Source organism: Patagioenas fasciata, chromosome 1 (assembly GCF_037038585.1).
Source record: "Patagioenas fasciata isolate bPatFas1 chromosome 1, bPatFas1.hap1, whole genome shotgun sequence".
Taxonomy (NCBI): Eukaryota; Metazoa; Chordata; class Aves; order Columbiformes; family Columbidae; genus Patagioenas; species Patagioenas fasciata.
Window position 1 is genome coordinate 93,926,422 of NC_092520.1, and position 27,077 is coordinate 93,953,498.

General features: G+C 36.4%; 1 protein-coding gene and 1 long non-coding RNA gene across 4 annotated transcripts in view; one reads left to right on the plus strand and one right to left on the minus strand.

Moving 5' to 3' along the window:
• Positions 1 to 27,077, minus strand: part of HLCS (holocarboxylase synthetase) — a 120,397-nt gene that overhangs the window by 76,387 nt on the left and 16,933 nt on the right. The gene's annotated exons all lie outside the window — the stretch shown is intronic.
• On the plus strand, positions 10,899 to 15,378 carry LOC139828429 (uncharacterized). The gene is made up of 3 exons (XR_011739996.1): positions 10,899 to 10,996; positions 12,876 to 12,917; positions 14,945 to 15,378. It is a non-coding gene; the product is annotated as an uncharacterized lncRNA (long non-coding RNA).

Below are 27,077 nucleotides of genomic sequence, written 5' to 3' on the forward strand. Positions count from 1 at the left end.
TCTCAGCGGAATAACTGCTAAAAGGGCTCATACCTTCAGCTAACGGAAGCTTCACTACTATTACCTCAAATGCAGACAAAAGTGGCTATTAATTAGTTAACTAAAATAGAAGCGTGTACCTCAAGAATGCACCCAACCAAGAAAATTCTACCACCAGCGTATGAAATGCAGCTGTATGTGTATGCTCAATGGCACGGCTAGTACACATTTCTGTGCAAAAGATTTAAAATGTGAAATATACAAGTACATGCATATATAATTTTGTATATCTACACACCAAAACTTTGATTTTTCTCTCCTTTATGTTATTTAGAAATACATTTTTTTAAATGTGAAATATTCATCACTGGCATTATTACCTGTCTGTCACATGTTACACATTCACAGAACTCTTTCTTGAGATATCCAATTCTATTCTGAGAGATTTGATATGAAATGTTTGCCACATCTTTAAAAAGAGTAATTTAACAGCCCGTGAACACAGATGCTGAGACTTCTTTTTGCTAAGTGCGTATCTTAGATTTTGAAGAGCTCTCCTAGAGACAAAGTGGTCTTTCTTATCATACATAAAGCCATGAAAAAAAACCCCATGTATTCTGTTCTACTGAAAATAATGTACTAGTGATTCTTGCCCTCAAATTTTTAAGAGAAAGACATTTGAATTTTATGTAAAAAACTTCTGACCAAATATATGCCTCTCCTTCACATTACTGCCATATCTGGGAAGCAGAATACGAGTGTTTCCTACGTGAGTGCTGAAGACAGGACTAAGCTCTCTTGCCCTTGAACAAGATATCCCTGAGCTCCAGCCCAACTCTTTAAAACCCACAAACTGCAATTAAGAGAAAACTTCCTATAAATAGTTATCTAGTTACTTCATTTTCCCAAATCCCGTTGTTATATCTTAAGAAGGAATGAGAAAAGTGATCCTGTTCCTAACACTCTTCTACAGATTGTCCATCCTCAGAAACTTCACGTTCTCAGGCTTCACATGGATGCTGCTTCTTGTGTAACATTTGCATGCTGAATGTCAGCAGACTTACTGCTTTGCAGCCCTGTAGTACAGGCAGGAGAGCATAACACGAAGGAAGGAATCGCCTCTTTCCAAATGCAACCAGGCCCTGGCTTCTCAGTCCCAGAATGATCTAAGAGTGACTCAGTAGCTAAATTTTAGTTACAGAGAAATAACTTATCATTTCTTGGTTTTCTAAAGCTCCATCTGAACTCTTTCCATCTAGCTTCTTGGATAAAATATGCTTTAAATACTTCTTTTTTTTTTTTTTTCATATGCATCGTAAATGATGATGTGGCATTAAAGGTTTTATGAGCATTTCTTTGACTTGATCTGCATGAAGCATTTGCATCTTCACTTAGTGTAAAATCATGGCTCTGATAGACTGCTGCTGAGCTCTCTACACACTACCCTACTTGTTTTACACACACACACAGAGCAACTTATTAGCTGTAACTGATATTTAGAAAAACTACAGCTTTCATTTTTGTGAGGGAGTATATGGAAACTGCTTAATCAGAAAGTGCATTTTCCTATTGTTTTCTGAACACAGAAATTCACTCAGTGTAACTGAGCGTGCAAGTCCTATACACAAAAGCATAATGTTAACTCACATAAGCACAGGTTTGCTGACTTGCAGAAGGAGACATTGAGCTAAAAATTAAAGGCGCTCAAAATATTATTACACTCTAAACAAAAAGTAAAAGTGCTCAACTATGCATCAGAAAATCTGGTGTACTTTTGCCACAACATACTTTCTGAAAAGGCTGAAATACTGTATACTTATGTGCGCTGTTACATTATTACAAATACGCCACACAATTCCCACCATTTATCCTCTTGAGCATGTTCTTTCAGGTGATTTTCTTCCCCATAGTTTTTAGGTTTACTTCTTGATTTGATTTTCTTATTTATAACACACATCGAACCACTTAAGAATTGTTACATGTGTATAATTATGAAGCTAATTTTCCCCATAATGTACACATTTAGTGAGCCGATTGAAAATATAAACATGAGTAATACATAATGAAGAACAGCATTTGATTTTTAAAAATTCCTAAAAACCATGGTTTTACGTCTTGAACAAAGCAAAGTTTCAAGTGCTGTCCAAGTAGATGCTAGAAAAACTAATTTTCACTTGAAGAACCTCCTTCACATCAAGTTACAGAAACACAGATGCTGAACCAATGCATTTTGCTCCCCACAATTACACTGGCACACAGAAGAGGACATTTTTGTAAAATGAAATAAACATACACAAGAAGTCAGGGTTAACCTCTGCTTCAACTCCATTCACAAGGAATATAATCATGTCAGAACCTGAACTGTGCGATTTGTTGCTAAGTTCTGAACTCAGCTTTGAATTCAAAACCTGTCCCAGCCACATCCGCTGTTCTGCAGCAACCTCTGGTGGTCATTGAAATGAAAAGTGTTGGTTCAGAAACCGCCTGGTCTTCCACACCTCTGGGACCAGATCAAGTGTGTCAAGTAAGACACCCAATACAAGGTCAGGGAATACCCAGACTCCTGGCCACTGCTTACCCTGACCATTATCAAAATCCTACAACATGCAGGTACAAGCCGCAACTGAGTATGCAATCAAACAAGCTGTAGCTTCAGGCACCGACAACAATACCTGAAGCTACTTAAATGTATAATCATACTAAAATCTGTACTACGCATATTGTAACATACATTTTAAATACAATAACTACACTTGATTTAGGGAGGTACAAATATATTCTGAAATTATTATTCATCATTACTGCATCAGTTTTGGATAGGAGAACTGAAGTCAAGCCAAATATAAAACTGTTCCTTTTTCAGACCACATTTTCTATGTACATTTTGTAAAGCTGAGACATTGCCTTCTTTCTAAGGAATGAATGAAATTTGACATGTCAACCAAACAACTTGGCAACAAGAGAGCAAATCAGCTTCCCAGTTAAAATAAGCAACTATAAATTAAATGTTTATATCGAGAAACTTTTTCTACCGATATTTAGAATGGTAAAAGCACAATATATTTCTAATGCATTGTAAAAAACAATTACCAGAAGCAGAAAAGTACTATATGAACACGAACTACCCACCACTTCTCCCTAACAAATTCTCCCCCAGCACTCCAAAGCACAACTTAAATCCTCCCAGGTGGAAGACGGAAAGACACGAAAGTCCGAAGCAGTGACAGCCTCACTGATCTGGTACCCAGGGACAAAGATCAACCATCAGAATTTTCATGTTAGACTGAGTGTGCCACTGAAAGAAAAGTTATTCTGAACGGGTGGAGAGATATAGTGGATGTTACTTCAGAAAATTCACAGAAATAGCAAGTTAAGATGCTGCATACTCCATACCATCTGCTCCTCCACTGATCAGCACAAATGTTTATTATGAGTCACTGTACCAAGGATCGGAGGTCTGACATTGCAAGTTGTTGAACTGAAGTTTAAATGGTAATTGTAACATAAAGAAGGAAGAGTAAAAGCTGTACTTCGTTTATGATCTAACATCTGCTTTCTATGATTTTAAGAGTTTAGTCAGGTGTGTGAAGAAACTGCTAAGTAAAGGAAGTTTTCTTTTGCTGTTTAAAATTATTTTTGTTTTCGGAATCATTAGTTTCATGTTTTCCTAATGCTTACTTAGCAATTGAGTTTGAATAATAAGGAGAAAAGAGGGAGACATCCAAGAGAAAAACCAGCTGCATATGGACCCTTCTCTGTTGTAGTATAAAATAACAGAAAATTATAGCTCCTGATGGAGAAGATTTTATTTCCACCTGGGCTATATCAACCAATGAGACTTACAAAGCACATAAATTTTCAGTTATAATGGTTCAAAATAATCTGAAATCCAAGACTTTATTCTTAAATTCTATTTATATAGAGAGAATTTTGATCTAATTTCTTATTTTTCTATGTATTTTCATATACATACACAGACATATGCAGTATCTCTCTCACTGGGGATATTTGGGAGCTGCTCTTTTCTACCAAACTCTGTAATGATAGATCTTAAACTTTGTATCAATGGAATTCTTAGTTAAGACAAAATTCAGTCACCGCTTAAATTAATTTGGTATCTACTAAAAACAATGAGATGAAACTAAATACTAGTCTAAAAATATAATGCCATAAACTAAACAAACATTATGCATCAGTCAGCTTTCTCTGGGAGGAAAAACTAGACAATTTTAACTATCAATGCTCTGACTGATGACTCAGTATTGTGACTATAATACCCTATTGTAGCTGATGCTTGTGAAGTAAAAGAGGCCAAGTATTCACTTTCTGGATACAGAGCTAGAATATGATTTAACAATTTTTCTCCTTCCTTTGCATAAAATGTAATCATTTCCAACGAACTACCTCTATTTTTGCTTCACTGTGCTTTTTAAAAGTTTGCAGTTGATGGATTGATTCATGTATTATCAGTTGATGTACTGATTAAATCATGGATGTATATCTGGTTTTTAACAGCACAGGAAGATTACACAGGCATAAAGTATCACATGAATAGCCTATTTGGAGCATAACCACATTTATAGATATCACACCTTCAACATGGCTAACCTGTTTTTTCTTCCTGAATTGGTTGTTTACAAATTACGACTATCCATTTCAGGTATGACCTTAAAGGTGTATATTACATATGAATACTATAATAGCATTGGTGGAAAAGAACACATTTTAATAAAGACTGCACAGCATTCGGAATTGGATTTCAACTTTAGAATACAAAAAACCACACATGCATATAGGCATACACAAAAAAATATATCCTCCTTGTATTACACAGCTTTGCTCAACAGCACTACAAGTTTGAAGGTGTTAAATTAACCACTGGAGAGTTTCCATAGCATCTCTTGAATCCAACAGAAACAAACTGAAGTCCAGCATGGCAGTAAGCAGCTGGCTGGTGCCAACAAAAAACACATCTACAGTGGCGACTCCTGCCCCAAATGCTCGCGACTTAGGAGGCCGGCAGCAGGAAAAGTCAGCTATTAGCACAAGAGGGCAAGGTTTTGGCAGACGTTTCTGACTAATGAGGCCCACAAAATGCTTTTTCTGATGCTGCCTGTGTTTTTACTTCCTGCACTAATGCCATACTTGAGATTTGAAGCAGATGACAGTTCCATAACACAACCATAGGCCCATTTTAAAATCGTGTTCATACTTAGTCAACATAGAAAAATGCTAAAAATAAACAGGTATTAAAAGGCACCAAAAAAACTTACTGTAAAGATACCGAAGATGCAGAAAAAATGCGATGCTATGTGCTATCCTTATTGCTTTCAAACCCTAGCAAGTATATACCACCTTTTACTGAGGCTTTGTAAAACATTTTATAAATACTAATTTTAGTACCACAACCATTCATTAAAAGGTATTATTTTCTTTTATGAGTTGGGGAACCCAGTACAATAACTTTCTCTTTAGGAAACGACTGAAGAAATTAGGGGGAAAAAAAAGGAAAAAAAACGGGAGGAAAAAAAAATAATAATCTACAGATCAGAAAGGTAGGAAGATAATCTCACGGCCATCACAGCCTTGACAGAGGAACTGGAAGACGCTGAAGAGCAAGCCTGCTGTCACCTCTTCCACAGAAACACTCACAAAGGTGGGAGAACGGCTGGTCTTCCCTCCCAAGACCAACAATACTGGCAATTAAGTTTAGTGGTCATGTTCTACTAGTTGCATGGGACTTAGGAAAGTTGTAGATGGCAGATGGATTATTTGTGTTTGTACGTCTAAGCCAGTGCCTCTAACCAGACAACCAGGTTAAGATATTTCATTAGACGGTCATAATCATTATTTCAATACTGTTCAGATATCATTGATACGTAGCAACATTACCAACTATACATCAGTGCTTGGAGTCCTGAATAGCTGCTCTTTTAGACTTAAATAAGTGTAAGCTAGAAGATCGATTTTCTAACAACTGACACAAAGACAATAAACAGAACTGTAAAACATTAAGTCTATCTAAAACACATTCAAAATCTGATTTGAAATACACCAAGTACTCAAATTCATTTTCAAAAAGCATATATAAAACTTTTAATACTAACTGCTTATAATTAATTTCAAAGTTCAGCCCTTGTTCAAGGAAACAGATAAAAATTGAGCAAACCAATTCCCTCCACAGCCCCATTCTCTGATTTTAATCTAGATTTACATTACTTAAAATATTTTCATTTGTTTTGCATATTTTATTAACAGGAAGACATACTTTAGCTGAGGTCACCACTCTAGGCTAAGTCGGAGGAGAATCTGCTTCTATCTTACTCTATTCAGCACACAGAGGGCCATAATTTTTGTTCACAGCATAAAAATCTTAGGAAGGAGAGAAATCCCCAGTTCTCCACTCCCTACTTTCCCCATCCCCCAAAGAACTTCATAAAGATTTTATTGTAGTACAACCGAGGTGCATTCTCATTTCACGTTCTCACGAACCTCTGCAGTTACTTGGCTGATATTTGCTATGCATTCTCAGAATACTACATAACTGGGAAATCTCTTTCAGTTTATTAATAATCTTTTTATATTTCCTAAAGCCAGATACAGCGCAAAACATGAGTTGATTGTGTAAAATATGGAAGGGCATTTAGAAAGCTGGCACAGTTTGGTAACTTTTTAAATTCACAACCAACCGGATTTTTAGGAGTCTCCAGTGGCTTGGGCAGTTACTTAAGTCTGCCATATATTTTCTCAAGAGAGGCAGAAAAAGTCAATCATTTCTGAAAGATCATGCCAGAGACCAAGTTCCTTATTTTTGTCTCCACACTTCAGTGTGTTTTTAAAAACAAGTATTACATTACATTAACAGTTACGTAGTGCATCATCGCAGCAGTATGGGGAGTAGAAACAGTCACATATAGTAGTGGGTCCATTTTGCCAACTGATACGTGGAATACCTAGTCCAAAAAATTGAAAGATTTTTTAAAAAGTGTTGCAAGGTATCCTCATTCTTTTTACTGCAGTTACATTTCTTTGAACATGAAGCATCTTGCCCAGTCTACATGTCCAGAAACTGCTCATAAATCTGTGCCTAAGTTTGAATCCAAAATTAAATTTAGCTTTAAAAAGCACTGTATGTAGGCAGAAAATTAGTTTATCCAACGTGCAGCAGTCCATTCTAAAAACAGGCTGCAGGGCCCAGGTCAGAATTTAACAACTCATGGAAAATATATCAGATGTTACATTCTGTAGAGAAAAGGATGCTGTCGGTAAGGTTAAAAATAAGACAAAAAGAAAACAACTAGCACTGAAAAGAAAAACTGGTCTTCATGTCAAGTCTTTTTTATTAATATCTGTTCTTTCTAGCACAGTGTTACACTTAGATATTAGGTCACTAGAAGGCACACGTGATCATTCAGTCATGCAAAAAAAATAAGGGAAATGAGGCAATCACAATTTTTCTTCATTGCTATATGCAAAAAAGTATCAAAAATTCTTAAAAGGATGGAATGATAAAACAAAAAAGAGTGAATGCGTACTGCTCTAAGCAGAACACATTTGCTTGGATTTCTCAGGTTTGATAAAGGACTACTGTTTAGGGTCCCGATGTAACAACCTTCACAGCCGCAGGACAAGGGCAGCTGGAGAAACCCCCACCGCACCGTCCTCAAGGCAAAGCAGAGCCGGGGGGAGGAACCAGGAGGATACCAGAGCGACACTGTGAGGTGCATCCCGGCTTTTGCTTTTCGTACTCCACTGAAACAGAACAGTCTGGAAGCAATCTTCTCAGCAGCTGCTCTCATCAACAAACTGTTTATTGTAATAAAGTGGCTGGGTCAAAGGCTAAACGTCATCCAGAACTGAAAGTGTATCTTTAAATAAAAAAACTGAAGCCCCCCATGCATATGAAAAAAAGCACATTGCATATGAAAAAGAAACATATTCCATTCTGAAAGGCCAAAAGTCCACTTAAACAAAAACTCCTTAATTTGCTGAAGCAGTATTTTATAATGTAGCACTAATTTACTGCAGCTTGTGCTGATTTTGAGACTATGCAAGGTTTCTAATAAAACCAGAAGTAATTTAAAATTCAATCTGTGTTTTATGGGAAAAAAAAAAAAAGAGTTGTATTAGAAAATATTCTAAAATACATTATTAACATTTATTAACACTGAATAAATTAGCTCCATATTCACATACAATAACAACAAAACGAGTATTCTCTAAAACATTTCAAATGCACCATCATCATGTTACACAGGTTGAAAAAACAGGTTTAGGCTCAGTATCAGTTTAAAAAGAAAAAATAATTTGCAGGTTTTATGATGCAGGTAGCAGAGCAAGATGAGGTACTAAACGCATGTATATTAAATCCTTTGCAAGCACTTGCCAAGTCAGTGCCAAAAGCCATTTGAAAGCTTTTCAATGCAATAGCCCATATTCAGATATCAAAACCTCTTCAAGAATTCCCAGCTCTGTCAGGAATCACTAAGGGACTGAATTTAACCAGGTTTTAAGCCAAGTGTACTTTACGGAAATTGCAATTGCATGTTACCATATAACTACATTTAAGCACGTGAACACACACAAAAAGAAAGGAAGACAGAATGTATGCATCAAAACCCCCTCAGATTTAGCGTAATTTAGTTACATCCATAATAAAGTTTTAGTTCAAACTAAAGGTTCCTAAAAACTACAGCACAAAATCTCATTTAGTAGTTTGTAGCTCTTAATCTCAGAAATTAAACAGTCTATGACCACCTCTCCAAGGTGAACTGGTAACATAACTTGGCACAGTAATTGGGGTACGTTTGCTGCAAAAGACTGTGAAGCTGAAGGTAAAGGATCAGTAAGAACAAGGTCTGCCTTTGACATAACATCACTACATAACACTTCACAAAAATGAGCGCTGCAATGAAAGGGCTGATAAATCAGAAGACTAGTAGGTGTTGATTTATCCTACCAGAAAGAAGAGTGATAAATTAGGGTTAGACCATTTAATTCTTCATGACACCTACTTTGTAGCAAAACTGTTGCTATTTTTTGGAGAAAAGTGTACAGCAAATTGAGCATATATGCAACTGTGCTAAAAATAAGTATAGAGAAACCAGGCAGAAGGGAAAAGACGTTCTACTTTCGCATAAAATCTGAACATTATGCGTATTAAAGCGGGTTTTTAAAAAACAAAAAAAACCCAAGGCAAAAACCAAAGTCGTGTTTAGAAGAATAAATTAAGATATAAATCTAAATCTAAATGCTGTATACATTTATTTTAAATTGCTCTCAAAAGTATTCTGTATTGACTTGAAAAAAAATACAGAAGAATTTTGTTCTCAGCTAATAGGGCAATAAATTAGATGCAATATATTCAGCTGGTAAAACTGGGTCTGTTAGACAGCTATCACATAATAGTATTTTTATTTGGCACCAAAACTTTTTTTTTAAACTGAGGATAAAATTGTCTGTCGAAAATCTTGGAATTAGCAGTAGAATGAGTTAAGTAAATAAAACCTAAGAAAATATTTTTTCTTAGCACTGATAATACACAGTTCTTAGTTGAAGGTTTTCCATCAGGTTTGTTTTGCCTTTCAACAGGTTTATATATATAAAATGTGAGTGAATTTAGTGTTCATGAATATGAAATAGCAGAACAGGAGCCAAAGATTCTCCTCTTAGCACTGCAAACACGCATTTAACTCAAACGACAAGGTTTCAGCTGTACCTCATTTTTGCCGCTTCTGAGCAAGAACTCCCAACTCGGTCCCACTGTAGGGGTTTTTGAGCTAAAGAAATGTCTGTGAAGCATTAGGGTGAAACCACAACACATTTTCACATGTACCACAACTCAGAGATTACAATACAGTTACGTGCCTAAAATTGCATGACTAATGTTCAACATATACTGTCTATTTTATAATTCTTTCTAAACCCGATACAGATTGACACAAGTTTATAAATTGGAAAAAAAAAAGATACTAAAAGAAACATCTTAGACAGGAAGAATTTCTTGGAAATTACATGTCATAATGGCAAGAACATGCTTGGTATTATTTATAGTATAACTACTCTGAAGATAAAAAACAGTATTAAGTTAACAACTGCTAACTTACACTGTAACTAAGATCTCCTTGCTAACTGAGGATCCTAAAAAAAAAAATAATTAGCATGATGTCATGGGACTGTTTAATTAAAAAAAAAAAAAAAAAGGTAAACCAATGCTTTCTATTTAGCAGAGTCTATAAAAAAAGTTAAGCTTCAAGTTTTGAAAATACATCATATACATATACAGCAATGTAAAATTTAGGTATCATATCAAGAACTCTAAAGGAAGGCTCAATAACATTCAGTTTATCACAAAGTAACACATTTTTCTTACAAAATATAGGGAAAAATACAGTATTCATGCCCATGTACTATAATGCTAAGTTGAAAGAGTGAATGATATAAACCACATTTACAGTTACGCTAGCTACATGATTTCTATCACATTGTAATTCTCTCCCTTTTCCAGCCCTTTCAGATTTAACACTTACTTTCTTCTGCCGGGATTGAAACTTTGTTCAGAACAAAAGAGAGAGAAATTTTTCCTCATAGAGAAAAACAAAAGACAGTAAGCAAATCACACACCACACCTTCCTGGAGCTATAAAAGTCCTGATACACAGGTAGCTTCAAGAACTAAATTCGGAGCCAACCTGCCTAGAAAGCAGCCAACTGAAAACATTTCTGCAATTGTTGAGGATAAATGGGGAAAAAAAAAAAGTCCTTTAAAGATGGACATAAAACATATTTGACCTTCACAGCGATAAGGACAAGCATTTATCTAGGCAAACCGTTTAGCTAGTCCAGGGCTGAGTTCACTTTAGTCATATATGCCACTAGTGTAGCATACAGAACTTACAGTATTGCAGACAATGCAGCAGAAGTCAAAGCTCATGACTGAAATTCAGGGCTTCAGGAGTGACCTTGGGAAACAAAGCATTCAAAGAAGCAAACAAGGACAGACTCAAGACTGAGGCAAGGTAAGAGAAGTGCTCAACAGAAGCAAGTACGGGCAGTCAGGAGCATTATTTTACAATAGCACATTCTTTATTCTGAAGGACTTTGGCTTCCCTTGATTTGTCTCTGAGGATAACCACCTGTCCCTGTGCTTAGGGATTTTTATACTCTATTACTACTGAAATTGTTGAGGGAAGACTCAATGTGTCCAACAAGATTTTGCAATATTCATAGTGCAAATGGTAACACTTCAGGCAGGATGTATCCTAAAGAGATCTCATTTAATAAAATCTAACCATAATGCTCAGAAACACACTCTTGCATTGTTTTAAGACTCAACGGAATAGTACACCTGAAAAAAGAATATGGCTTCATTTTTAGACTTTTCCCATTAAAATTTAGGATTAACCCAGTTAAGGAAATGTCTTGGGGGGTGGCAGTCTGGATGGGACAACAAAACACAACCTTATGGAAATATTTGCTGAAAACTATGTAAAGAGTAAATATTTGCTTCAGATGGGCACTAACATTGTCTATTGCAAAGGTTAATTACAGCAGTGCCAGTCTCAAACTTCTGACAAGGTAAAAAGGCTTTTAAGTGGAGTAACAGTAGAGCTTAATGCAATTTTTCATTCCAGCTCAGCAGCCAGTGAATGAAAGGCGATTCTGGCTTTCAAGCCATCCAGCTGTATTGTGCATTTCCTAGCTCCTGACTGACCATAGGAAGTGGTAGAATTGGAACTTTTGAACCCTGATCTAATACTAAAAATAAAAATAGCAAAGGTCTGGGCAAGGGAGTCTTACAGACACAAGGACTAAGACTACAACATCCTATGCAGACTATAATTCTTAAGTCAAGAATCTGGCCAGAATGAAGCAAAAGCTTCAAAAGACTGAAAATCAGCTCTGCCCATATCCACTCCAAAGATGAACTTTTAACTGATTAAATGTGAACCACGTCTGTTGAAGGTCCTTAATTAATAGTTCCAAACCAAAGATGAATTGTCTTGAGGGAGTAAGTTTCAGGGATTACATCCCTCAGTACTAAAATGTGAAAAAAGAGTTTAAAATGCATTTCCAGAATCGTTCCACACAAACTAATGAACTCAAGCTACAGACCAAGTCTGTATGCTCAGTCTGTGACATCTAGTGATTAATTTTTCCTTCATTAAGTAGGTACAATTTGGGTCTCTGTTTCTTGAACATAATAGCCAGGGAATGAGGAAACTGAGAGCACAGCAATTATTATTTAATTTTGACTTTAAAGTTTCATGTATACATTCAGTTTTTTAAGCTAATGTTACTACATAAAAGCCGGAACATTACAGTGGCCGCAAATGTAACATTCTACCAGCAAATTATCATATGCTTCTAAGAGGAAGAGACATCCTTGAACAGAGAAATTATTTTGTATGCAGCAACAAAGACAGCAACAATTGTAGTAAGGTTTATTTCAGTTCAAAAATGTCTAATTCGCTATTCCTGGACTGCTAATTGGAGACCATCATTAAACAGAGTGGACTGTGTAGGACAGAAAAAAGCTTGAAAATATTTTGAGAAGACTGAAGTCTATTCCACCTCCAAATGGAAATAGCTGCTGCAGAGATTACAAAAGCATATCCTTATCCTTTGCTAGCTATTCATACATAACCTTTGACTGAAATACCAGATTAAACATTGTTGCTTCCCAGATGTTGCCCATAGCTAAAACAGGTAGAAGGAAAATCTTCCCATAATTGCAAGAGCTGATGAATTTCTCTTTCAGATGACATAATGACACATAGTAGAAAGGGGCAGCTCTTGTCAAAAGCTGCTGCTGCTCAAACAATACAAACACAAGCACAAAGCAGCAGCTGTACCAATATAATATGCCCCTTTAAACCTGTACCTTTTCTCCAACAGCGGCCAGCGGCAGATGCATGAGATGAACACAGCGGACATAAGGTAACTACCTTCTCTTCTAGCAATCGACACCATAAAGATTTGTCAGCCAAAGAACACGCACCTCACAGCTTCAATGAAAGATTATTCTCCCGTGAAAGACAAGTTATCTTTTCAACTTGGTTCAAGCTATTGACTACTCTCATTTAAATTAATGACAGGAGTATTCTAAGGACAAAAGTACAACTTTAAATGTTTTCAGGTATTTCTAACGAAACCTCAGGAATTCAAACAAGCAGCTCAAATATTTATGGTAATTTGCAGCTCATACTGCTTACAGTAACTTTAGGAAAGTGCCTCTCTCTATAGGAACCAAAAATAAGACACAGCATTTGCTTCCAGATACTGCATTTTCTTTTGCATCAGCTAATATATTGTACTAACATACCAACATGTAAAAACACAATTAAAAAAAATAGAAAAATAACTAGGTAACTTTTATCGCTACAGCTGCTGTTCCTGTCAGGTAGCTGTGGTACATGAACTAATCATAATACCAACAACTCCATTTTGGAAAGAAAAAAAGTACCTCTTCCAGACCAGAAAAATGCATGGATAATTGCTTATTTCATGTAATGAATTGTGAAGTCAAAACATGCCATATGTAATTTTTTATTTAAATCTTGACTACTATGCATCAAAAACCGATTCTTTTCCCTTATCTTGTAAAAGAATTTCAAAAATACCTCCTGGAATTAATTTTCATTGATTTTGACTACATGCAAATGCTGAGCCACGCTCCCACGAAACAGTTCTCTCCGTCTTAAAATTCAGAGGATCTTGACATGTTTTTTAATTCCTAAAAGTTGTCTTTATACAATAGGAAAAGAGCATCCGGGCACAGTTCTTTAAAGCGAAGGAGATGGTTATACACTTTCTCCAACTGAATATTGCTCTTCTTTAAAAAATTTTTTATAACGAGAACAATGTAACTTTTTCTATTGAATTTATGAACTACTTCATTAGTTGAAAGGCAAGTTACAAAGAAATGATGACCATGTACTTTGTTGCAAGGGTAACATCAAAATAGGTATGACAAACAGAAAAAAAAGAAACATGCATACTATTCAGTAATACACATTATATCCATAATCTCCCTTCACGCTTGGATTTTAGCAAATAAAAATCACCTTATCTTTATTTAGATTATCTCTCTGAAGTTGTTAAAACATGATATTTACCTTATAGAAAGCCTGTATTTCAGGGGAAAAAGCTGAGCAAGAATCTGGATGTGGGTTGTCTGTCCAAATAATGTTTTAAGACTCGGCAGTCTGTGTACTCACTTCTAAAGACTTCAGTTATTAAATGATCAATTGTTCTGTCTTCAGATCTTAGTTGTCACCATCAAAACATTGTAAATTTATTACGGCCATCATTACTCTTAAACTGCAGTAGGTATTCTTATCCATGTTAAAACAAGTAGGGAAAGACTGTACTAGTCTCCTCAATATTGCTCTTACTAAGGTTTGACTTTAACAACTATTTTAATTATACATTTATTCAGTTTTTACAAATTAAGGAGGATGTTTTGAAATGTTTTCTGAAATACTACTTAAAATACTTCTTAAAGAAGTTCAACAGTACAATTTAGTACACACTTGATAAACAAAGCACACTAGATAAGGAAAGTGATTATCAACAAAGCAAGATGTAAAAAAGAAAATGGTGTCTCATATCTTACATCCTAGTGAAATGATACATCCAAAGTAGCACAGATTTTATGGCTAAATTTTTTTATATGCATTATAATAACTAACAGCTGTAGGGAATGCTAGAAAACGGAGTAATACAAGTTGTTTTCTACGCAGTCGAGCCTTGCTCCTTACCTCTGCCTCTTCAGCTGTTACCCTATTCCCCTCTCTTCTCCTCCCACACAGTGTCTGTCTTCTCTTTTATCCAGTATCAAACTAGACCCACTGTCTCTTCCTCCTGAGCTTTTTCTCTCTCAAAAAAAGTCTTACCCTCATCAGCCTAGGAGCATGCTCCAATTCACACACTATATTAATAACTCCCATCTCAACTTTTCTTAGGGTTGGAGTTCTCCGGGACTGGTCTTCTTCTCTGTGGCTGTATCACTTCCATAATTTCTACTATACCGTGCATTTATTAAAGAATGGATACAGAAAGAAGACTTAATTTCTAAAATTTGAGGTTGCCAATATGGCTAATAAGACTATAGACAGACTTTTAAAATACATGCATATTGACACACATATACATACACACGCAGACCTATACAAGTCTGTAGATATATGCACAGAAGTAGTGCCATACTTAAGTACAGAATTTCATTGCCATTATAGATCCTCTAGTGTGTGCACAAGAAAATGCTGGCACAGAAAAGCCAGTGACCAGCTGCAATTCTTAAAATTAAATCGTGTAATCCTGCGAAGCACAGGTCTGTACTATCTAACTGTAAGAACACAGGTTGCCCTGATGGACTTAGCTACACAGCACTTTTACAGAGGATACTTTTACTGGTGGAAGAAAAATACATGTACCATAAACACAGAGAGAACAAGATTTATTCTGATTTTTTTTCTTCTGAGAAACCTTGCTTCAATATTTGTGTAAATCCTTTGTAATTAATGTCACCACTACAATTGCCAAGTAACTGAGTACAGTGATTTACTAAACTGGAACACAATCCACTAGTTGTGAAGACTGACTAAAACCCAAATAAAAAATCTTTCACATAAAAGTTGTAGTTAAAACTGCAGCTAACTTTCTGATTCAAGCTAACAGCTGTTATTTAATCAGCTTTTCACTACAAGAACTGCATAATGTCAGCCAGATAGTTACATGCCAAATTCCATTCCCACTGCACCTGGAATTTCAGGATTTCCTCAACATGTCAGAAACCCCAAATCATTTCTTAAAATGAACTGTCGAATGATAAATATAACAGAATCTAAGTCAGTCCCTTCCCCATCAACTGCTGACACAAGTCATACTTGCTAATTTTTTATTTCAGTCTTTGTCTTCTTTGAAAACAAACATTGAGAATACTGGAACTTTTTTTTTTTTTTTTTAAATCAATGATAACTCTAATTAAACTCCCATCTTAATTTTCCAGAATAAATTCAGGTTGATAGACTTAAATAATAAGTTTTGTGTTGTGGATTTTTTTTTTCTGATAACATTATTATATAACTGAATAGTCAAAGAACTGTTACGAGTCAAAGAAATATACACAGACGACCAAAATATCGTAAATGCACGGTTTCAAAACCAGCTAAAGTTTGCAGCTTTATCTTTTTTTAAGAGCAATATAAGGACACACTTCTATTTACTCCTGGTTATATCTTTTTATTCAACTTTACCTTTTAATTAAAATATACAATCTTGTATCATCGACCCATAATCTGTTTAAAAGTACAGATACAAAAGAATCACTAATTAAATTGTTAGATAACTATTATAATGATTGCTCATTGTGGAAACGTACCGTCATTTCTGAGTAACGGTAACATGATAGCATCTCACAGGACTCCAGCTGATGCCAAGGCTGTTCTCATTTTCCCAGTCTCACTTACATAAATTAGCCACAGGCTCTACTGACAGTCAGAGAATCTCAAGTTTTTTATGTTTGGAAATACTCCACTTTTGTCAAATCTTTACCAGTGAGGTCATAGTAAACCAACTGATGCCAAATTGCCACGGATCTCCAGAGTGTTTGTCACAAGTTATGGATTCTTGCTATCTAAAATCACCCATCCGCTCAAAGGCAGTACGCTGAACTCTGACTCCAAAAGGTTTATCGGTTACAACTTTTGAGTGCTGAAACAAAATCCAAGACCAGTCACTTTAATTACAGCCTTCATGTTAAGATAGAATGTGTGCCTATGTTAGACACAGAGCCAACATGAATTTGGATTAGTCTGTCACTGTGGATTTTACTTTTTTTATTTAGATTCCTACTACAAACTCTAAGATAAACTGAAACTAAGAAAACTCAGCCTCACACATGGGCTAGCAATGCTCTCTGCTGAGTGACCTACACTCAAGAAATGGTACTTAGCCCTAACTCTATTGTCTATCATTTCAGGAGTAAGAAGTTAAAAGAAGGCACGAGCATCAAGCCCACTAATGTTTTAAATATGTATTTCACAAGCAATTCTGAAAGGATAAAACAATTTGTCATTCTCTACAGTACAGAAAGAACATGCCTACTGAAGAAAGCGGTTGCGGAGTATCATGCACGCTGACTTGAAGCAAGCCTTGAAACATTATAGAATACACTTCAATGAGTTGCACTTTGGTCATAAGCCAGCACATAATAATTTCATATCAGAGCTAGTTCTACAATAAGATTGAACGCTACTCAGCACAAAAGTCAATAGCTTCTAGTTCTCACAGCAGCAGTACACCATTTTTATGGAGACTGCTATAAACAAGATCTTTTCTTTCATTCTTCAAAGCTTCTTGCATTTTCCAAATGATCATGAAAAGCATTTATTGAATCAATACATAGTCAAACAGTTGTTTACAAACCATAATGCAACATAAGTATGCTATTCATTATTATGTGCCTACAAATGTGATTCGTTGTTTAACATAAGCAGCCTGTTTGCTGCTATTGTGCAAAACACATTTTTAACTAGAGAAGTGTAAAAGAAAGGGAATGTTTGCCAGATTTCTCATTCCCCCTCCCTCAAATATGTGGCAAATGTTCCCTGAAGATAAACAACAGAAAAGCAAAAGGTAGCTTTAGCAACCACCTGGAATTACTTGGCTTCACATTTGGAGTCCCTTTCATCTCCCAGCAAGATTCCTTAATTGAAAATGTTTTACTCATTTTGACACTACATACCATCCACTCCTATGAAATTTAAAATGCTGTTTGCAAATTGAGGAAATAATATACAGGGCAGTCGCTGCAAACAGGCAAAGATATTTTAATGCAAATCTATATACAACATGCTATGTGTAAAATGTTTTCCATCCCTTCCTTATCTTTTGCTCCACTGTGTGCTCTCTAAAGCCAGCTCATAAGTGACCCCTGCTGGTACGACACCTTCCCTCCCTAAAGGAGCTGTATAAAAAACTGCAACTGCATCCAGCTTTTCAGAGCAAGACAGATTAACAGTGATTTTAATGTTATGCCAATACTGTTCTAGCTCGGCTGGGCAGGGACGCTGATCAACACTGGAGTCTCATGGTGCTGGTGAGTGCACTGAAAACACCTGCAGCATGCCAGCCTTTCTTCAATAAGCACCTCCAGGGAGAAGTCTGAAGAAACTTTGCTGAGTGAACAAATTAAGAGATAATTTAGCCTTCCAATACTTATAGTAGGTAGCATGAACAAAGATCAGCTGTCAGTCAGATCCTGAGCCTGGACTACTGAGTTAGTACCCAGGTAAAACAATCTCTATTGAATGCTTTAATTTTGTTTCTAAAGTTAGTAAAAAAACCCACTTTTGTAGTTTCATGGGCTTTTTACACTATAAGAGTGGCTATTAAAAAAAAAAAAAAGGAAAAAGAAAAGAAAAAAAAAAAGTATCCCCTGAGCAGAGAGCCAGGAAAGCCTAGTTTCTTGTAACTGTGTCTCATAGTTTAATTGCAAGAGCCCTCATCATTTTTTTTCTCCATGACTTCCATACAGGGTCACTATTACAATTTCCGATATCTCCCATACCTTCTCTTGACTTTCCCTCCTTTCTCAACGGGACCAGTTAAATGTTTCTCAGCAGCACAGGCAAAATTTTTTTTAAGAACAAAACAATTTTTCAAGGTAAGATGCCAATTTAATGACTCTCACGGATCCAAGCAAGCTTTTTGTATCTGAAGAACGACAAGAAAAGACACTCTTCAGCTCCAGGAGAGGGAGCACTGTTCCTTTTTCTAGGCAATGAGACCCAAAAGGCTCCAGTCAACAGCCAAGATCTGAAAATTCAGAAAGCAATGCCCTCCCCTGCGCTCCTCCCTCATTTGGGGGTGAGAAAGTGTAATGAGAGGAAGGAGCCAGTTCAATATTGCATTGATGTTCTCCCTGTGAGAGCCGTGTGGTCCTTCCCTTGCCAAGTTCTCATCACCTCTTCCAGCTGACAGAAGAACATAGGTGTTCAGGCAGCAAATCCAAGGGTGCCATGAATAGTAACAGGTAACTATAAGATCACCTACGCAGCTATGCATAGAGTTGGTATCACCCCATCACATCTAGCCTGTATCTCCAAGCTCCCGTACCTCAACCCCCCATGACACCCCTCTCGTCCCTTCACAGCAACACACTCAGTCCCTCATGAGTTCCTGCCTCTTTACTACCCCTTGCCCTGCCAGCTGGGAGGGCAGCAAAAGAGGGTGGGTGCTTCTGTCAGAGCAGTGTTTAGCAGACTGGCAGTCCCACCAGCCTCTCTTGGTTGCCAGGCAAGACTGACAAGCTGCCCTGGCATATCACTCACTTTGAAAAGCATCCTGCTCTGGACTGTACGTTACAGCATTTGCTATAGAAACTCGGTTTCTTTTAATCTTTTGCTTCTACCAACTACTTGGAACCCCGAAGTCTAAAAAGTTTTCTGAAGAACCAGCAGATCTATTAGGAAACTACACTAATAAAGGTCTGCAGAATAACAGAAGACTGAGGAGAAAGAAGAAAGATGCACCAAAATATACAGTACTTATTCCACCTCCATCTACTACACGACTATATGCCAAGTTTTACAAAACTGTTCACTAAGGCACAAGAGGAAATACCACTGAGAATCAAGAATCACTGTCCTGGTTCCCAGCTGCAGATTTCCTTCCCCTTTCTATCCATCCTCACTCATGCTGCACCTACCTTCAAGTCCCACAATTAATCCTTCCCCTGGACGCTAGAGAGGGTAAGGACAGAAAACAGAGGAGCATCCCTCTTCTCAGTTACTGTATTAAGTTTATCATCACAGATTAAGAAGCTACCCTGTGCTTCGTAAACCACAGTAACTGACCATAATAATTCTCTTCACAAAAGTGAAGTAATAACACATCAAGTTAAATCTGCAATTTATTCTGCCATGCCATTGAGTTCTCTCTTCTCATACCCAGCACTATCACAGAGCTGGTGCCCAAAAAGCCCTACACAGCTTAAGCACATCTGAGACTGGCCTTTCTCTGTGCTGAACCTGCAGAGGATTTAGCTGGCAAACTTCTCATATCTGGAAGTTGGTGCAAACCAGGAATCTGCAGGGGTACACGCCTCAGTCAGGGTGGCATTAGCTCTCAGAAGAATGGCTTTCTGCTCAACTCTGACCAAGAGAGCTCTGAACTGTTGAAGCAGAAGATGGTCCCTATGTACCTTCATTATCTTGAGTGCTGATGAAGGAAAAAGAAAAAAATAAGAAAAGGAGCTACTGACTGTCAAATAACCATTCCCTCTTAGAGGGCTGTTCCTTTCAGAACCACGTTAGAATTTGCACATCGATACAAAGGGCTTTTCAATGAATGACAACAACACTGAAATAGTCTTGCTTTACAGCCAGTATAACCCCTCTGGGTTTGCAAGTTTCATTACAAAGAAACAAAAGCTAATTTGAGGGAGGGAGATAGAATAATAGAAAGCAAAAGCAAACCCACCATCCAAGCTCACACAAGCAACTCAAGGCCTTGCAAGTCAACAAGTAACTGAATTTATTATGGAAAAAAAACACAAAAAGACATAAATGCAAGGAGTTAAATTACAACTATTTTAATAGATAGTGCTTTGTTATCAGTCCTTGCTTAGGTTTTGCAGATATACTCTTCAGAAAGCCACTTAAGAGAAAAAAGCATACTACCTGTCAGAATGAAAATAGTTTGCCAAATGCACTGCATTGCCTAACCAGCCCAGCAGAAACACAGCTTTTAATAGTAGAGTTCCACACATGGCATGTATTAAATCCATTTCCCAAAAAGAATAAGCTGTTCTAGCAAATATACATTTTTACTGCTGCAGATGCATTTACACTGCTGTATCTACTTTTTTTTCCCTGAAGCAACTTTGCCATAAAAGAGATTTTCATTCCTAGCCAAGAGACAAACTGGCAAAGCTTTCAAGCACAGACAAAGATTTCTGGCAACAATGCACTGTTCATTTGAAATAATACATGTAATACATTAACAAAACTAAAAAAATGTTAGATACAAACTATTTATCAGTGATCAACAGAATCCTGTCAGATCTTTCATGTGGTGTGCTTTTCATTCAACATCCTTCTCAGCTCTCTGGTTACTCCAGAGCTACAGCAAAGAGCAAATTCACTTTCTAGAATAAGTACTTCCAAGGGGCTCTTGCCTTTTGTCCTACTGACTAAAAAGGCAGGGATGATGCTTACACTTTGAGGATGACAAGAGAAAATAAGCAAGTCTCTAATTTTGTAGATGATACAATTTTGGTTCACTTTTAAGCATGAAAATCTGGAGAGCAATAAAAATAAGGCTTTAAAGTTTCAGTGTAAGTACCCCTGATTTTAGCACTGGAAACTTCTAAAAAACTCTGAAGTTTCACAGTTGAATCTCGAGCTCTAGAATATACATTAATATGCATGGAAATATTTCAGAAACAATCGTCTCAAAACATACCCTGAAATCTAGGTTCATTATAGTGTTAGCTGAGAGTTCAAATTTCTCATCCTCAAAGAAAGATTTATTCAGGATAAAGTAACTTCATACTCTGCTGACATAATGGACTTGGAATTCAAAAACAGTCGATGCCATCACAGAACCAAAACTGCAGCTCAAGACATGTAAATAAGGTTTGACCAAATTCTGAATGTGTTGTAGTGTACTGAGTTATTCAAATACACAAAGTTATCTTTGCACTGCATTACCCTTGTGAATGCAGTATTCTGTATCTCAAAGTGTCCTTTAAAGGAAAGTCTGAAATTCAAGAGGTACGTTCAATTGTACTTTTAAATTATTCTTTCTGCCTCCAATAAACACGAGTTAAAAGCCTCAACTTCAAGCTTCAGCCAATATGTCTGTATTGACTGTTTATTATTCTGGAAGAATGTACTGTTTAAAAGATGGTTACTAGCTGAGCTGAAATAATGCAAACTGACTACACTTCATCATTTGGCTGCCATCCATTTGGAAGATATTGAAAAAAGTGACGCAGCCTAACACAGCGTGAGGAGTTAGTAGTCAAGTTTAAGAGGCTTCAGATCAGCAAATGTGTGGGTGTAATATACTTCCTAATAGAAATAATCACTATTCTAATAAATCTCTCTCATTCTTCAAAGAGTGAATTCTTGTTTTGAAACCTAGAGGATGGTATGTTTAAACTTATGGCAATAAAATACAATCCTAGCATTTATGTCTGAAAAAATATCCCTTAAGATGGCAATGTGAAAGAGTAAATATTTGAGCGTTTAAAGACAAAGCTGCAGAAAAAAAATCAGATCTCTATGCTTGAAGCTGCCACCACACATATGGGTGGCCAGACAACAGGCTTACAGTGACCACAGTTTGTTTCCACGCTGAGTTTACCCTGCACCTCAGTGACACAGAATTTTCCTTTTACAGCAATGTACAAGTCTACAATTTCCTTAACTGTTTTACACCAGATCAAGCTAAGAGGGAAAGAAAAAGGTGCTGTGTTTCAATATTGATGCTTGTCTTTAAAATTACATTTAACACCAACAAGTTATGCAGATTTAGTCAAACTTTTAATCAGCAAGTAACCTGCCTTTCATACTATATTGGTTTTGGTTCAGACACTGCCTCCATTATTGTAACACTATCAATATGGATTTTTCCCAGTTAATGGAATTTTTAAATCTCCGTATGTATTTATCTGAAGCAAACCATGCTTGCAAGCCTTAGTGCAAAAAGTCTTGAGATGAAAGAGTTGCCTCAAGTGCTGTTACTTTCCAGGCCCCCTGCCTTATACTCTATTTACAAGAAAGGAGATGAGGAATAAAAAGTGCCCACTGTCACAGCAATCATTCAACAGCAACAGCAGTGAGCACTAGCTGAGAACTAACTAGGGCAATTCAGCATGGTAAGATCTAGACCTCTTAACAGCTGGACACTACCATCCATTACTCACATACTAGAGCTTTTATTTGAATTTAAAGCCATAACATTACCAGAATTTCCATCTCAGGCTGGTAGAACCTGTGGACATTTTAAGAAAAAGCCATGTGAACAAAAGAAACACAAAACAGAAGAAAATGAGATTCAGTGCTTATTTAGTAGAACCTCCAACTCAACCTGTACTTCAACTTGAATATAGCACAGCTGAAAACCTCTGCCTATTTTAGAACAGTATCAGCAGCATCAATCTAGTCTGGCTAAGCTAAATGAAGTCAATATTTCACTCTTTTAAAAGTCTGACCGTCCTTCCTAATGTATTTTTCCTGAGTGACAGAATTTAATTGTGTAATTTTCAACATAACTACTGTCAAGGTTTAAATATTTCTTCCCAAGTATCCTACATTCCACCCTAAACTAAAATTTTATTTTCATATGTTAAAGCCAAAAGGTGCATTACAAAGTTTGTAACTCCTCATGAAATATTAACATCTGCTTTTCCAAGTCTTTTTTTCAAAGAAAATGACACTACATTCAAATTTTGTTATGTGTAAATTAATTATACTTTTGCTTATTTTTTCATACATCAAACTACTCCCCACTTCTATTACAGATAAACATTTTAAAAAAGAAAATTTAAAAAAATAAATAAAAAACCCACCCTTAATAGATCACAAATGTCAAATCCTGGCTGCTTAAAGTCAAAATTCACCTCTTCTCCCCAGAATTACCGTTTTTTTAAGGAATTAAATAAATGGTTTTCCCGAATTCTAAAGTTACACTGATTTTCAGAAAGCTAATGCCAATTCTGCTCATATTTTCTTGGCTTTTCTAAATCCACGTAGTAAGACTGATTTTAAGATCTATGATAATCATATAAACCAGAAACTAAAACTTCAAAATGTGGATCCTAAGGAGGAAAATAAAATTCTAATTCACCCCTCAGAAACAGCTAAAAATTACATTGTAAAAGGCACCCTCCGAGACCAAGAGAGTAGAAAGGAAGATCTGACAGTCTTAATAATCAAATTTCCACCAAACAACATAACAGATTTGATGGAATTATTAACCACATCACAACAATGATGCGAAAAGACACAGATTTTTCAGGAATTATAGGTAAAGAAAAAAGAAGCTACTCATTCGTATAATAAAGCTGAGAAAGTTTTATGTCCACAATGTAGTAGAAAACAGGTCTGATTAAAGTTCTGAAGTGAGAAAGAGGAAAAGATGTGGGGAAGAGAAGCCAAAGAAATCACACAGAACAGGCTACTGGTATACTGTAAACTGAATCTTACAGATCAGAAAGAAATTTTTCCTCAATGGAGTGGAAAATGCAGAGCAAAATCAGTTACTATTTCCACCGCATAAGTAAAAGGATCTTGTAGTTTCTAAAATTAATCAGAAAAATCTGACAAAGTTAAGTCTACCAGTGGTTTTTAAACATAATGGTACAGATGCAACTTCCAGTCTGGAGGTGAAGAATCACTAGTGAACTGCCAACTCTTAGAAACAAAGAGAAGACCATTTGCCATTCTTCTATTATTGGAACTACTAACAGGGCAGGAAGCTTGCTTGATTAGCAGTTGACTCATTACAACATTTCTTATTACACAGAAGCATAAGAAAATAATTAAAAAAAAAAATCACCTGCTGTCGATGAGCATTACTTGGATAATCTCTCAAGGAAGAAATATACTATCCAACACATTCCCAGTGATCTGTACTGGACAAGCTCTCCATACAAATACTGACAAAAAAAGAGGGAAGTTCAAGAGTACTAGAGCTTGCAAGACAGTTCCCTCCATTTCCAGTACTATTGACTCACTCTGATCTTAAACAAGTTTAAGTACTTCCTCAAATTATTCAGCTGTCAGACACATTTCTGGTGTCTCCTTGCTCTCTAGCAAAGCAAGATGACTTACGTAGACATGATGTATGAAGAAGAATTACTTGTTAGAAAGCTGAACAATTACATGCTCCTTATTTATTTTAATATGCTAGCTTTTCATTAACTGTAGTTTTTACACACAAGTTGCAACTTCCTTTCACACAATATTCTGGAAGCGTGTCATGGCTAAAGCGAAAGACATTGAAACAGTGACTACACATACAAGTACAGAAAAACTACGGTTTAAAAAAAAACAACTGTGGAAAAACGAAAGTTAAAAACTAATTCTGGTATAAACTTTAACTATGCAGTATATTTTGCAAAAATATCTTGAATAGATGGTCTGCAACCTGTAATATGCCACTAGATGGCAAGTTTGGACAGAAATTAGCTAACTTTTTTTTACTCACAGCATGTTTGAAAACCACAAGTGCACACGAAAGAACCACTCACGAAAATGTGTGACAAAACAGAACAAATAAAAGGAAGAGTTCAATAAACTACTAGCCTTCTTTATAGAGCACATTTAATATTAGTCAAAAAGGCTAAATCGGCTTCCACATCTGCCGCAACAATAGATAATCAGTTCTTATGAATTTGCTGCTCACAGACACGGAAGAACTTCTTTCTTATTTGGTCACAGGCAGCAGCATTGGCTGTAGCAACCATGAGAATCCAAGATCTGAAGAAAGGCTGAGGAGGGAAGCAGCAGAGTTAAGCCTTGGGAAAACAAACTTCAGTTTACGCAAGGAATTGGTAGTTAGAATTCCTTGGAAAGCACCCACAAAGGGGTTGGGGACACACAACACGTTCATAAGAGGATAAGGAAGCTGGTTTCATTCAGTTTGGCAAAGAGGCGGCTAAGGAGTGACTTAATGACAACTACTTAAGAGAGCTGAAAGAATGACAGAACTAAATGCTTCTTAGTGCCAGACAATACAATAAAGCATCAACAGCCATAAATTGCAGTTTGAGAGATTCAGGCTGGACATCAGATAATAAATTCACTAGAATGATACATCAGCACTGGAACAGGCTGCACAGACAGGTTGGAGCATGTACCCTTGGAGGTTTTCAAGACGCACCCAAAGGGCATCGTTGATCTGACCTAGTGTTGGAACAGCCCTGCTTCAAGTAGAAGGCTGGATAGAAGGACTTCCAACAGTATTTTCTCCATTGGAAATGGATCTAGCAGAGCCTGGCACACACAAAAGGGCAATCATTCAAGGAGAATAAAAATTATTATTATTATTATAATAAAGCTCTCTGCATTTTGCCTAACTTTGATCAATTGGTACATCCAATTTGAGTTGCTATAGGAGGGCATTAATGCACCAATAGAAAGTTTGAGCAGTATCTTCAGAGACACAGAAAACAAATACAGATTTGAATTTACAGATACCTATTAATAGTATTTTAGTCTGTTTGTCTGGCTCTGCTACTGACTTCCCTGACACACAATGAAGTCACAGATCACATATTCCCAATCAATGAATTAAGAAATTCTTATCATATCCACCTTCCAGATTAATGAACACTGTTTTGAAAAATACAATCTAACTCTAAAATATCATCTGAGTCATTTAAAAACATTCAGCTGTAATATGTCACTTTGTTCATTGATAGATTGATCCTGTGGTCAGAAAAGAATGTTACATATGATACTGCTGGAAACAAGCATCCGAGGAGGAGCTTCTATAGTTGAGTTCCCCTGAAGATGTTGCTGTGCTAATGTAAGGGTGGTACAGAAAAGGAGCAGGAATCAGACCACGTGCTAAGAGCAAGTAGTGACAACACTACATTGGTTGACAACAACAACCTCAAAGAGCCTGAGTAGCCTGTATTGCTTTTTAATCACCTACTGCTTCACCCCTTCAGATCAATATAATACGGTTCTCATGTATTTGAAGTCATATTTCTAAAAAAAAGTTAAAATTACTGCTTTATATGTTCCTCACAGTTCTCCATAGCAACATCCAAATGGAAAAGTCCAGAACAGTCAGATGACTATTTGAATTACAAGCAGCTATTCTGTTTCCAGGAAATATTACAACCACCTCAGGAATAAAGCTCTTTGTTGTGTAATCCCTATTCACTCAGATCTTTCAGTTTTTGTCTGCCACACCTCTATCCATACTTTTGGTTTGATCTTTTGTTGCCAGCCTATACAGAACTTTCTACCTCGTTTTAACAGAAAAACAAATCCTGTCTTTTAAATCAGCTCTTCCTGTAGCTTGCCACAGCCTTGTGTTTTGATACTGCAGAAGCATGCAAATAAGCATTAA